We start from the raw sequence: 10,402 nt of genomic DNA on the forward strand, positions 1-10,402 counted from the left end.
TTCCTTCTCCTCTGTTTATTAAAGTGAGTGGTCTCTACTTCATTATCATGGAGGTTCCCAAGAGAGAGAGAGTGTGAGAGACAGATCAGCATATTCACAGTCTCACTTATTGACACAGTCTCATTTATTATTATAAAAAGTATCACGGCACTTGAAATCAGAGGTAGAAAAACTATTTCAAGGTTTATGAGAATAATGTGAATCTCAAGTGAATACACTGAATAGAAAAGTGAATTTATTATCAACTGTATAAAGACAGGAATTCTTTGAATATTTAACAGACTGTCATAGAAAAAGCGTGTGAGCTTTTTATCTTAATATTTAACCCATAAACCTAGTCAACCCACAAGACCTGCCTGTTTCATGTTATCTGTAATGTATGTGCTATTCACAGATGCAGCAAAGTATATGAAGGATTTTCTGCTGGATTCAAGCATAAAATCCCTGTTTTATGGGGAAAGGTCATGAAAGCTGGCAATTTGCTGTCCTTAGTTTCTGACGATCCATGTGGAAGGGATATTCTAGACCAGTTTTGATGCCTGATTTTAGTTGTTTTATCTCTCTTAAACAGGCACAATCCATCCAACATTAAGAACTTTTAACTCATGTTAATTTCAAATTTGGGTGAGATTGCCACATAAACCAAGCTCATCTCCTCAACATTAATACATTTTGATGTTTTATTTTTTAAATGTTCTGTTGTAAACCAGCAAGTTATTTTTCAAGAAAAGTAGGGTATACTTTTAAAATAATAACTTAACTTTGACTGGATTATATATCTAGGATTATATATTCAGTAATCCCCTCGCTGGATCGTCACCTTGTAGTGGTGAGTAATTGAGTAATCTATTACCACCGTTCATACACTGTTTAAAATTTGTGAAGAAAAACAATCTCAGAATTAATTGTATCAATTCTATTGGCCAGGTTCAGATGCAATGTGAAAACATGGTTTGTTTTAATGTCCGAACCCAAACCTGCTTACATACTTGTTTCTTTGGGATCAACCAACCACAGTTTGTGCAGATGGATAGCAAAAACAGAGGAAGCAGCTCATAGCCATGGTTTGTCTGCTATACATCTGGGAGCTCAAACTAAGGTATTACTCTGTTTCCTGACTCCTCACTGAACAGAGCAGAGGGAGGTGTGTCATCTGGTCCAGAGGAGATATAAACCAGCCCTCAGAGAGAGAGCTAACAGGGAGAGCTAACAGGAGTTTGGCAGAGGAGTTTGGTGGGGGAGGTCAAGGGGAAGGTCCCTAAAATGTTTTCCCCCTTGTACGGCACACCACATATGAGTGGGACTCTTCTATTTACCCTGGAGGAGGACAGGACAAAGCACAGGCCATTCCAATACAAGTAGAAAGAAAGACACAAAAGGCAGCAGAGGCTATGACCGGGGAGGACACTCCAGTGGTGGTGGGCTGCACTATGTGTGCAATGTTAGTTTTCTTGCCTGAGAACAACATGGCATACACATGCAACAAATGCAAGCTGGTGGTGCTGTTGGAAGAAAAAGTGAGGGGCCTAGAAAGACAGGTGACCACACTGAAGAGTATAATAGAAGTTTAAGAGTTCTTAGAACACAGGAACAACAGCAGCAAAGAGAAGTATAGGAGGCAGAAGAACAACAGCATGTTGAAGCAGCAGAGGAGACTGTTGTGGAGAGCAACAATGAAGTGGAGGAAACTCCGTGGAAAAGGGTGACAGGAGCAGAACAGCAAGAAGACACCCTTCACAGGTGGAACTATGGAACCGCTTCCAGGCACCTGAGGATGAGACTAGATGACAGTCTGCAGGGGAAGAATTACAGGAGATCCCACACGACAGGGAGCAAGAAGCTGAAGCTCAGTCAAGCAGAGGCAGTGAAACCACACCCAACGACAAGAAGAGAAGAGTAGTAGTGGTGGGAGACTCCCTACTGTGTGAGATTGAAACCTAAGTATGCTGAGAAGATCCATGGACTCGCCAGGTATGCTGCCTCCCTGGAGGATAGATTACAGATGTGACAGAAAGGTTCCATTGCTCATAAAGCCCACTGTCAGATATCCCTTTCTTCTCATTCATGTGGAAATGAATGATACCACCAAGTGAAGCTACAAAGAAATCATGTCAGACTTTGAAGCTCAGAGAAGGAAACTCCAGGTCTTTGGGGCCCAGATAGTTTTCTCATCCATCCTTCCGGTACTTAGGAGTGGAAAGGGAAAGAAAAATACTCGAGGTGAGTGACTGGCTACAAAGGTGGTGCCAACACAAGAGATTTGGATTGTGGGACCATGGACTACTCTTCCTGGAAGATAGACTGCTGGCAAGTGATGGGTTGCACCTCACAAGGACTGGGAAGAATGTGTTTCACCACAGCATGGAGAAATTCATCAGGAGAGTTTAATAAATTCTAAGGGGGCGGGAGACTTAACTTGGCAGTAACAACAAACAAAGGTCTGTGCACAGTAAGAGGAACTGAGGAAACAGCTCTAATGGGGCCCAGTAATGTTGTTGTTATACGCCTTCAAGTCGGTTATGACTTATGGTGACCCTATGAATCTTTTGGATGTATTGATAGGGTTTTCATGGTAAGAGGTATTCAGAGGTGATTTACCATTACCTTCCTCTAAGCCTACAGCACCTGGTATTCCCAGGCAGTCTCCCATCCAAGTACTAACCAGGCCTGGCCTTGCTTAGTTTACAAGATCAGACGAGATCGGGCATGTTCAGGGCAGTATGGTCGTAGGGGCCAAGTAATAGTCTTCATAAAAATGTAGGAAGGAAGCCAGGCTGTAAATCACATGGTCTTCAATGTCTGTATGCTAATGCCCAGAGTATGGGAAACAAACAGGAGGAACTTGAACTCTGAACAGTAAGGTTCCATGGCAAGCAACTCTAATGAGAAAAGGAGTCCAAGATGGGTGGGAGTTTCTAAAACAGGAAATTCTAAAGGCACAATGGCAAACAATTCCATCAAGAAAAAAAGGGGGAAGACAGCAGAAGAAGCCAGTGTGGCTTCACAGAAAGCTTAAAGATGACCTGAAAACAAAAAAGGACACATACAGGAAGTGAAAGGAAGGCCAAACTACAATGGATGAGTACACACAGATAGCAAGGAACTACAGGGATGGTGTCAGAAAGGCTAAAGCTGAGAATGAGCCGAGGTTAGTGAGAGATGCCAAAAGCAACAAAAAAGCTTTCTTCAGGTACATCCATAGTAAAAGACAAAGAACAGAAACAGTGGTACAACTACTCAATGAGGATGGCAAAATGATAACAGATGACAAAGGCAGAAGTGCTCAATTCCTACTTTGGTTTAATCTTCTCCCATAAGAGGCTCAATGACCCTCCTGAGAAATGTGAAGTTGAAGGGGCAGGATTGCAGCTTGAGATTGATAGACAAATGGACAAGGAATACCTAATCACTTTGAACAAGTTCAAATCTGCAGGGCCCAATGAACTGCATCCTAAAGTATTGAAGGAACTGGCTGAAGAACTCTTGGAACCACTATCTATTATCTTTGTGAAATCATGGAGGATGGGTGAAGTGCTAGATGACTGCAGGAGGGCTAATGCTGTTCTTGTCTTCAAAAAGGGCAACAAGGAGGAACCTGGGGACTATAGACCAGTCAGCCTGACGTCAATCCATGGGAAAATTCTAGAGTAGATTATAAATCAGTCAGACTGTAAGCACCTTGAAAACAATGCAGTGATTATTAAAAGCCAACATGGATTTATCAAGATCAAATCATGCCAGACTAACCTTACCTCATTTTTTTTATCAGATAACCGCCCTGGTAGACTGTGGGAATGCTGTGGACATAATATATCTCAATTTCAGCAAAGCTTTTGACAAAGTGCCCCATGGTATTCTGATTAGCAAAGCTAACTAAATGTAGGCTGGATGGAACAACTATCAACTGGATCCACAGAATTGTACTCAAAGAGTGCTTATCAATTGTTCTTTCTCAAACTGGAGGGAGGTAACAAATGGGGTACCGCAGGGTTGGTCCTGGGCCCAGTGCTCTTCAACATTTTTATTAATGAGTTAGATGAGGAGGTGCAGGGACTGCTTCTCAGATTTGCAGATGATACAAAATTGGGAGAGATAGGTCTTTCCTTGGAAGACAGAAACAAAGTTCAAAGGGATCTTGATAGGCTGGAACATTTGGCTGAAAACAAGATAATGAAATTTAACAGGGATAAGTGCAAGTTTTTACACCTAGGGAAAAAAAACCAAATGCACAATTATAAGTTGGGGGATACTTGGCTAAGCAATACTACATCAGAGAAGGATCTTGGAATTGTTGTTGATCACAAGATGATTATGAGCCAACAGTATGTGACTGTATAAAAGGCAAATGCCATTTTAGCATGCATTAACAGAAGTATAGTTTCCAAAGCGCATAAAGTATTGGTTCCCCTCTGTTTGGCACTGGTTAGGCCTCATCTTGAGTCCAGTTCTGGACACCACACCTTAAGAAGGATGCAGACAAACTGGAATGGGTTCAGAAGAGGGCAGTGAGGATGATCAGGGAACTGGAAACAAAGCCCTATGAGGAGAGACTGAAAGAACTAGGCATGTTTAGTGTTGAAAGAAAAGACTAAGGAGAGATATGATAGAGCACTTCAAGTATTTGAAAGGTTGTCACACAGAGGAGGGCCAGGATCTCTTCTCAATCATCCCAGAGTGAAGGACACTGAATAATGGGCTCAAGTTACAGGAAGTGAGATTTCAACTGAACATCAGGAAAAACCTCTTAATTGTTAGAGTGGTACAACAATGGAACCAATTACCTAGGGAGGTGGTGGGCTCTCCAACACTGGAAGCCTTCAAGAGGCAGCTGGACAGCCACCTGTTGGGTATGCTTTAATCTGGATCCCTGCATTGAGCTGTGGGTTGGACTCGATGGCCTTATAGGCCCCTTCCAACTCTACAATTCTATGATTCTAAGTTCTTTACCATGTTTAGCACAAGCGGTGCTTTTGTATTACATTTGAATCCAGCCATTGTCTCCAATAGGCCAAGAGGATGCCAGCATGGTTAACAAGCAGAGTCAAAGATGCTCTTAGAGGCAAGAATGTTCCTTCAAAAAATGGAAGTCTTGTCCGAATGAGAATAAAAAGGAAGACAAACTTTGGCAAAAGAAATGCAAGCAGAAAATAAGGGATGCTAAAAAAAGAATTTGAGGAGCATATTGCTAAAACACATAGTCCAACAACAAAAACTTCTCCAAATACACTAGTAGCAGGACACTGTCTAGAGAGGTGGTTGGATCCCTGGAATGCAAAGGAGTCAACAGTGTGCTAAAGCAGGATAAGGAGATTGCAGAGAAGCTAAATGAATTCTTTACGTCTGTCTCCACAGCAAAGGATATAGCGCAGATCCCTGTGCCTTAACTAACTTTGCAGGAAGGGAGTTTGAGGAACTGAGGCACATAGTGAGGATGAGAGATGAAGTTCTAGGCTTAACAGACAAAATAAAACCTGACAAATCCACCCAAGATTTCTCAAATAACTCAAATGTGATATTGCTGATCTTCTAACAAAAAATATGTAACTTGTCCCTGAGATCTACCTCCATTCATGAGGATTGGAAAGTGGTCAATGTTGTTACGTTTGCTTGGCTAACCCCATTTTGGTTCAAGTGGAACCCAGGAGGTGCATGGTCAGGAGCTAAAACTCCCACCACACACCCCTCCCTTTTTATGGCTGGATATGCGTTTCTGAGGTATTGTGCAAAGGACAACAACGGCAGCTCTTGAGACACAAAATTAACTAAAAGCTACTGTATACATGTTATCTTCTCCTTGGCAGAGTTCCTTCCCTCCCCTCTAACAGAATAATCCCATTGTTCATTAGACGTAGCCTGAGTTTTTTCAGGGTCAGCAAGAACACACACACACAATCACCAGATGCCCAGACCCCTCCTTGGCAGGAGAGGGAGAGAGAAAAAGTTCCCTTTTAAAACCAAGGCTTGAATCTAGTGAGAAGAAGAAGGGGGGCTGATGGTGATCTGAGAGGTGCTCTTAAGATCAACACTCTCAAGGCAGGATTGCAGGAACGGAACCAGGAAGGGAGTCTGAGCTTTGGACCAAGCCTGGAGGCAAACAGATTCCTTCCTGTTTTGGGGCTAGAGCTGTTCCACATCACTTCAGCTGCATTCCACTGCCCACTCCTGGGCCTAGGATAGGTAATCTCTCCTACCTGTCACTATCTATAGTAATAGGGTCCTTTGATCTCTTTAGTTTAAAGTTATGAATGGGTTAGGATATTAATGATTAATGCTGCCACACACCCAGTAATTTTGTAATGCTATTTTTCTCTCTCTCAATAAAAGAAGGCTTTGCTTTAGTCTGGTTTGGACCTGCATTTCTTGGGTTATATAGGTACACTTCAGGGCAAAACGCTTGTTTTATCCCTAGCAAAAGATTCCCCTCCTCTCAAGGAGGTGTGTTTCATGGAACATGTGGGTGGCAAGTTCATACACTCAGGCTCCCAAAAGCACATGTTGTAACAACAATGTAACACAAGCCTTTAAAAAGGGATCCAGGGGGAAGCCCGGAAATTACAGGCTGCTTAGCTGTTCTGGGAAAACTGGTAGAAAGTATTGCTATAGGTAAAATAACCAAGCATATGGAAGAACAAGCCTTGAAGCAGAACCAGTATGGCTTCTCTGAGACAGTATGTCTTGTCTCACTAAACTATTAAGAGTTCTTTGGTAATGGCAATGTCATAGAGAAAAGCCAGATGACATAGTGTACTTGGACTTTCAAAAAGCTTTTGGTACGGTACCTCCCCAAAGACTCCTGAATAAGCTTAGCAGTCACAGAATAAGGAGAGATCCTTTTATGGACTAAGGCAGCCTTTCCCAACTAGTGGGCCACTAGATGTTGTTGGACCACAACTCCCATCAGTCTCAGCCCGCATTACCAATGGTCAGGAAAGATGGGGATTGTGGTCCAACAACATCTGGTGGCCCACTAGTTGGGAAAGGCTGGACTAAGAATTGGTGAAGTAGCAAGAAGCTGAGAGTAGGAATAAATGGACAGTTTTCTCAATGGAGGAATGTAGAAAGTGGAGCCCCCCAAGTATCAGTATTGGTACCTGTGCTATTTAAGTTGTTCAAAAACAATGTAGAGTTAGGGGTGAACAGTGAGGTGGTGAAGTTTGCTGATGATACTAAATTGTTCAGGGTTGTTAAAACAAAAAGGAATTGTGAAGAACACCAAAAGGACTTCTCCAAATGGAGCGAATGGGCAGTAAAGTGGCAAATGCAATTTAATGTAAACAATTGTAAATTAATTTTCTAGATCCATTTCTATTGGGGTTTAGGCCCAGTGTTGACATAGAAACTGCCTTGGTCGCTTTTTTTGGGGAGTTGGGGAAGGTTGTCTCTATTAATCCTTCTTGACCTCTCAGCAGCTTTCAACACCATCTACAATGCTATTCTTCTGGAATGACTGTCCAAGTTAGGGGTGAGGGCACTGCTTTGCAATGGTTCCAGTCCTACTTGGATGGTCATTTTCAGAGGGTGATGCTTATGGAGTGTTATTCAGGTCTATGGAGCCTTCAGTGTGGGGTCCTGTAGGGTTCTGTTCTATCCCGTATGCTGTTTAACATCTACATGAAACCGCTGAATCGTGTCATCTGGAGTTTTGGAAAGTGTTGTCAGCAATATGCTGATGATATGCAGCTCTGTCTCTCCTTAACATCTGCAGATGTGGCAGTGGATGTGCTAGATCAATGTCTGGCCTCAGTAATGCACTGGATGAGAGCCAATAAACTGAAAATCCAGATGACTGAGGCACTGTTAGTGGGTGGTTCCCTAGGCTGGATGGGTGGGGCATGGCCTGCTCTGGATGGGGTTACACTCCCTTTGAAGGTACAAGTGCATAAAGTGGGGGTACTTCTGGATCCACTACTGTCACTTGAGACTCAGGTGGCTTTGGTGGTGCAAAGTGCCTTTCATCAGCTTTGGCTAGTGGCCCAGCTATGTCCCTATCTGGACAGGGATAGACTAACGTCTGTTGTTTATGCTCTGATAACCTCTAGGTTAGATTACTGCAATTTGTTGTATGTGAGGCTGCCTTTGAAGACAGTGCAGAAAGTACAGCTGGTGCAGAACTCAGTGGCCAGATTGCGACTGGGGAAAGATGGTCAGAACACATAACACCAATTCTGGCATGGCTGCACAGGCTACCAATTAGTTCCCAGGCCAAATTCAAAGTCTTGGTTTTGACCTATAAAACCTTAAGCTGCTCAGAACCCCAGTACCTCAAGGACCACCTCTCCCTATATGAACCAACCCAGACCCTGCTTTCATCATCTGTGGCTCTTCTCCATATGCCCCTTCATGGGAGAGTGGCAACACAAGAACGGGCCTTCTCAGTGGTGGCTCCCCATTTGTGGATCTCCGCATGAGGCACAGCTGGTGCCATCACTGTCTGCCTTTAGGTGCCAGGTAAAAGCATTTTTATTCACCCAGACCTTTAGAGTTCAGTTTTCTGCTTGTTTTTAGTCAGATGGAGAGGAGTTAGATTCTGTTTTTATGTAGTCTGAGTATTTTAGGATGTTTTTATTCTTGTTTTTATATCTGTTTTTAATGTTGTAAGTCACTTTGAATTTTCAACTTTAAAAAAGCAACTAATAATTACTAATAACTACTACTACTACTAATGATGATGATGATGATGATGCATATTGGAACAAAAAAACCTGGCAATTACTGAGCATAAATGAGACCTTGGAGTTGTAGTGGATAGCTTGATGAAGATGTTGACCCAGTGTGCGGCAGCTGTGAAAAAGGCAAATTCCATGCTAGGGATCATTAGGAAAGGAACTGAAAATAAAATTGCCACTGTCATAATGCTGTTATACAAATCTATGATGCAGCCACATGTGGAATACTGTGTATAGTTCTGATTGCTTCACCTCAAAAAAGGATATTGTTGTCATGACCCCCGTAGAGAACTCTTGGCAGAGCAGTAGAGAGGAAAAAGAAGACTGGGGTGCAGGAGAGGGACCCCGTGGTCTGCAGTGGGAGGGGCCTGAATCTGAGGAGGACTTCCATGGTCTACCCAGTGACAGCCCAGCCCCCAAAGCTTTGGTTAAGGTAGACAGGACTGTGTCTAAGAGTGTCCCTCCCACTGCCCTGCCCTTGGACTCTGCTCAGTCTCCAGAGCTGACTCTTGCCCCACCTTTGGCAACCCCAGAGTCAGAGAAGCATGCTGAGATGTAGCTTGGGGAAGAACTGGGTGAGATGTCTCCACCCCCATCTCTAAGGATGCAATGCTGTCTGCACAGGTGTAAACAGACTGAGCCTACTTTTCAGCCTATCAGTAGAAGTGCCCGTTTTCCAGCCCAGTCCCAAACCAGGAAACAGTTCCCGTGCAAGTAGTCTGCACATCCTGAGATTACTTAAGGGGTCTCAGGGGGCATGCCAAATTGTTGTGACGACATCTTTGCTTGAGTAGCCATGCCTACCAATGCCATGTAGAGACATAGAGATCTGTGTAATCTGATCTGTAATGTATAATTTGATCTATGTACAGCCCTAGAGTTAAGTTTTGCAGTAATAATAACGGAGAGAAGCATGTCACTGATCCCAAGTCTGATTCCAAGAGACTGAGCCAGGAGAATTGTAGAGTTGGAAAAGATTTAGAAAGGGCAACCGAAATGATCAAGGTGATGGAACAACTCTCCTATGAGGAAAGGTTGCAGAATTTGGGGCTTTTTAGTTTAGAGAAAAAGTAAGAGATGACATGATAGAAGTGTATCAAATGATGCATGGCATGAAGAAGGTGGAAAGAGAACAATTTTTGTCCCTCTCTCATAACACTGGAACTCGTAGACATCCAATGAAGCTGAATGTTGGAAGATTCAGGACAGACAAAAGAAAGTACTTCTTCACATAGCATATAGTTGATCCATGGAATTCACTCCTACAAGAGGCAGTGACGGCAGCCAACTTAGATGGCTTTCAAGGAGGACTGGATAGGTTCAAGGGGGATAGGGCTATCAGTGGCTACTAGCCATGATGGCTGTTTTCTTCCACCATAGTCAGAGGCAGTATGCTTCTGAAAACCAGTTTCCAGAAGCCACAGGAGGGGAGAGTACTCTTGCACTCATCTTCGGCTTGTGGGCTTCCCACAGGCATTTGGTTGACCACTGTGAGAACAGGATGCTGGACCAGATGGACCATTGGCCTGATCCAGCAGGCTCATCTTATGTTCTTAAAATCTTCAGTAAAAGCTTCTTTTTTGATGATTTAGTCCCACAGTTCAGCATAAGGAAGACTAGCTGTAGCCAATAAATATTATAATCATAATATTCTTTAGGTACTATATATTTCATGTAGTTTAGTTTAATGTGTTTAAGGATAAATAAAAGACTAGTGTTGACTATATCAGAAATCT

At 43.0% G+C, this 10,402-nt stretch overlaps 1 pseudogene; it reads right to left on the reverse strand.

Moving 5' to 3' along the window:
* Nucleotides 1-2,613: 2,613 nt before the first annotated feature.
* Nucleotides 2,614-2,732, reverse strand: LOC133364612 (5S ribosomal RNA; annotated as a pseudogene).
* Between the last annotated feature and the right edge of the window lie 7,670 nt (nucleotides 2,733-10,402).

This window comes from Rhineura floridana, chromosome 9 (genome assembly GCF_030035675.1).
Source record: "Rhineura floridana isolate rRhiFlo1 chromosome 9, rRhiFlo1.hap2, whole genome shotgun sequence".
NCBI lineage: Eukaryota > Metazoa > Chordata > Lepidosauria > Squamata > Rhineuridae > Rhineura > Rhineura floridana.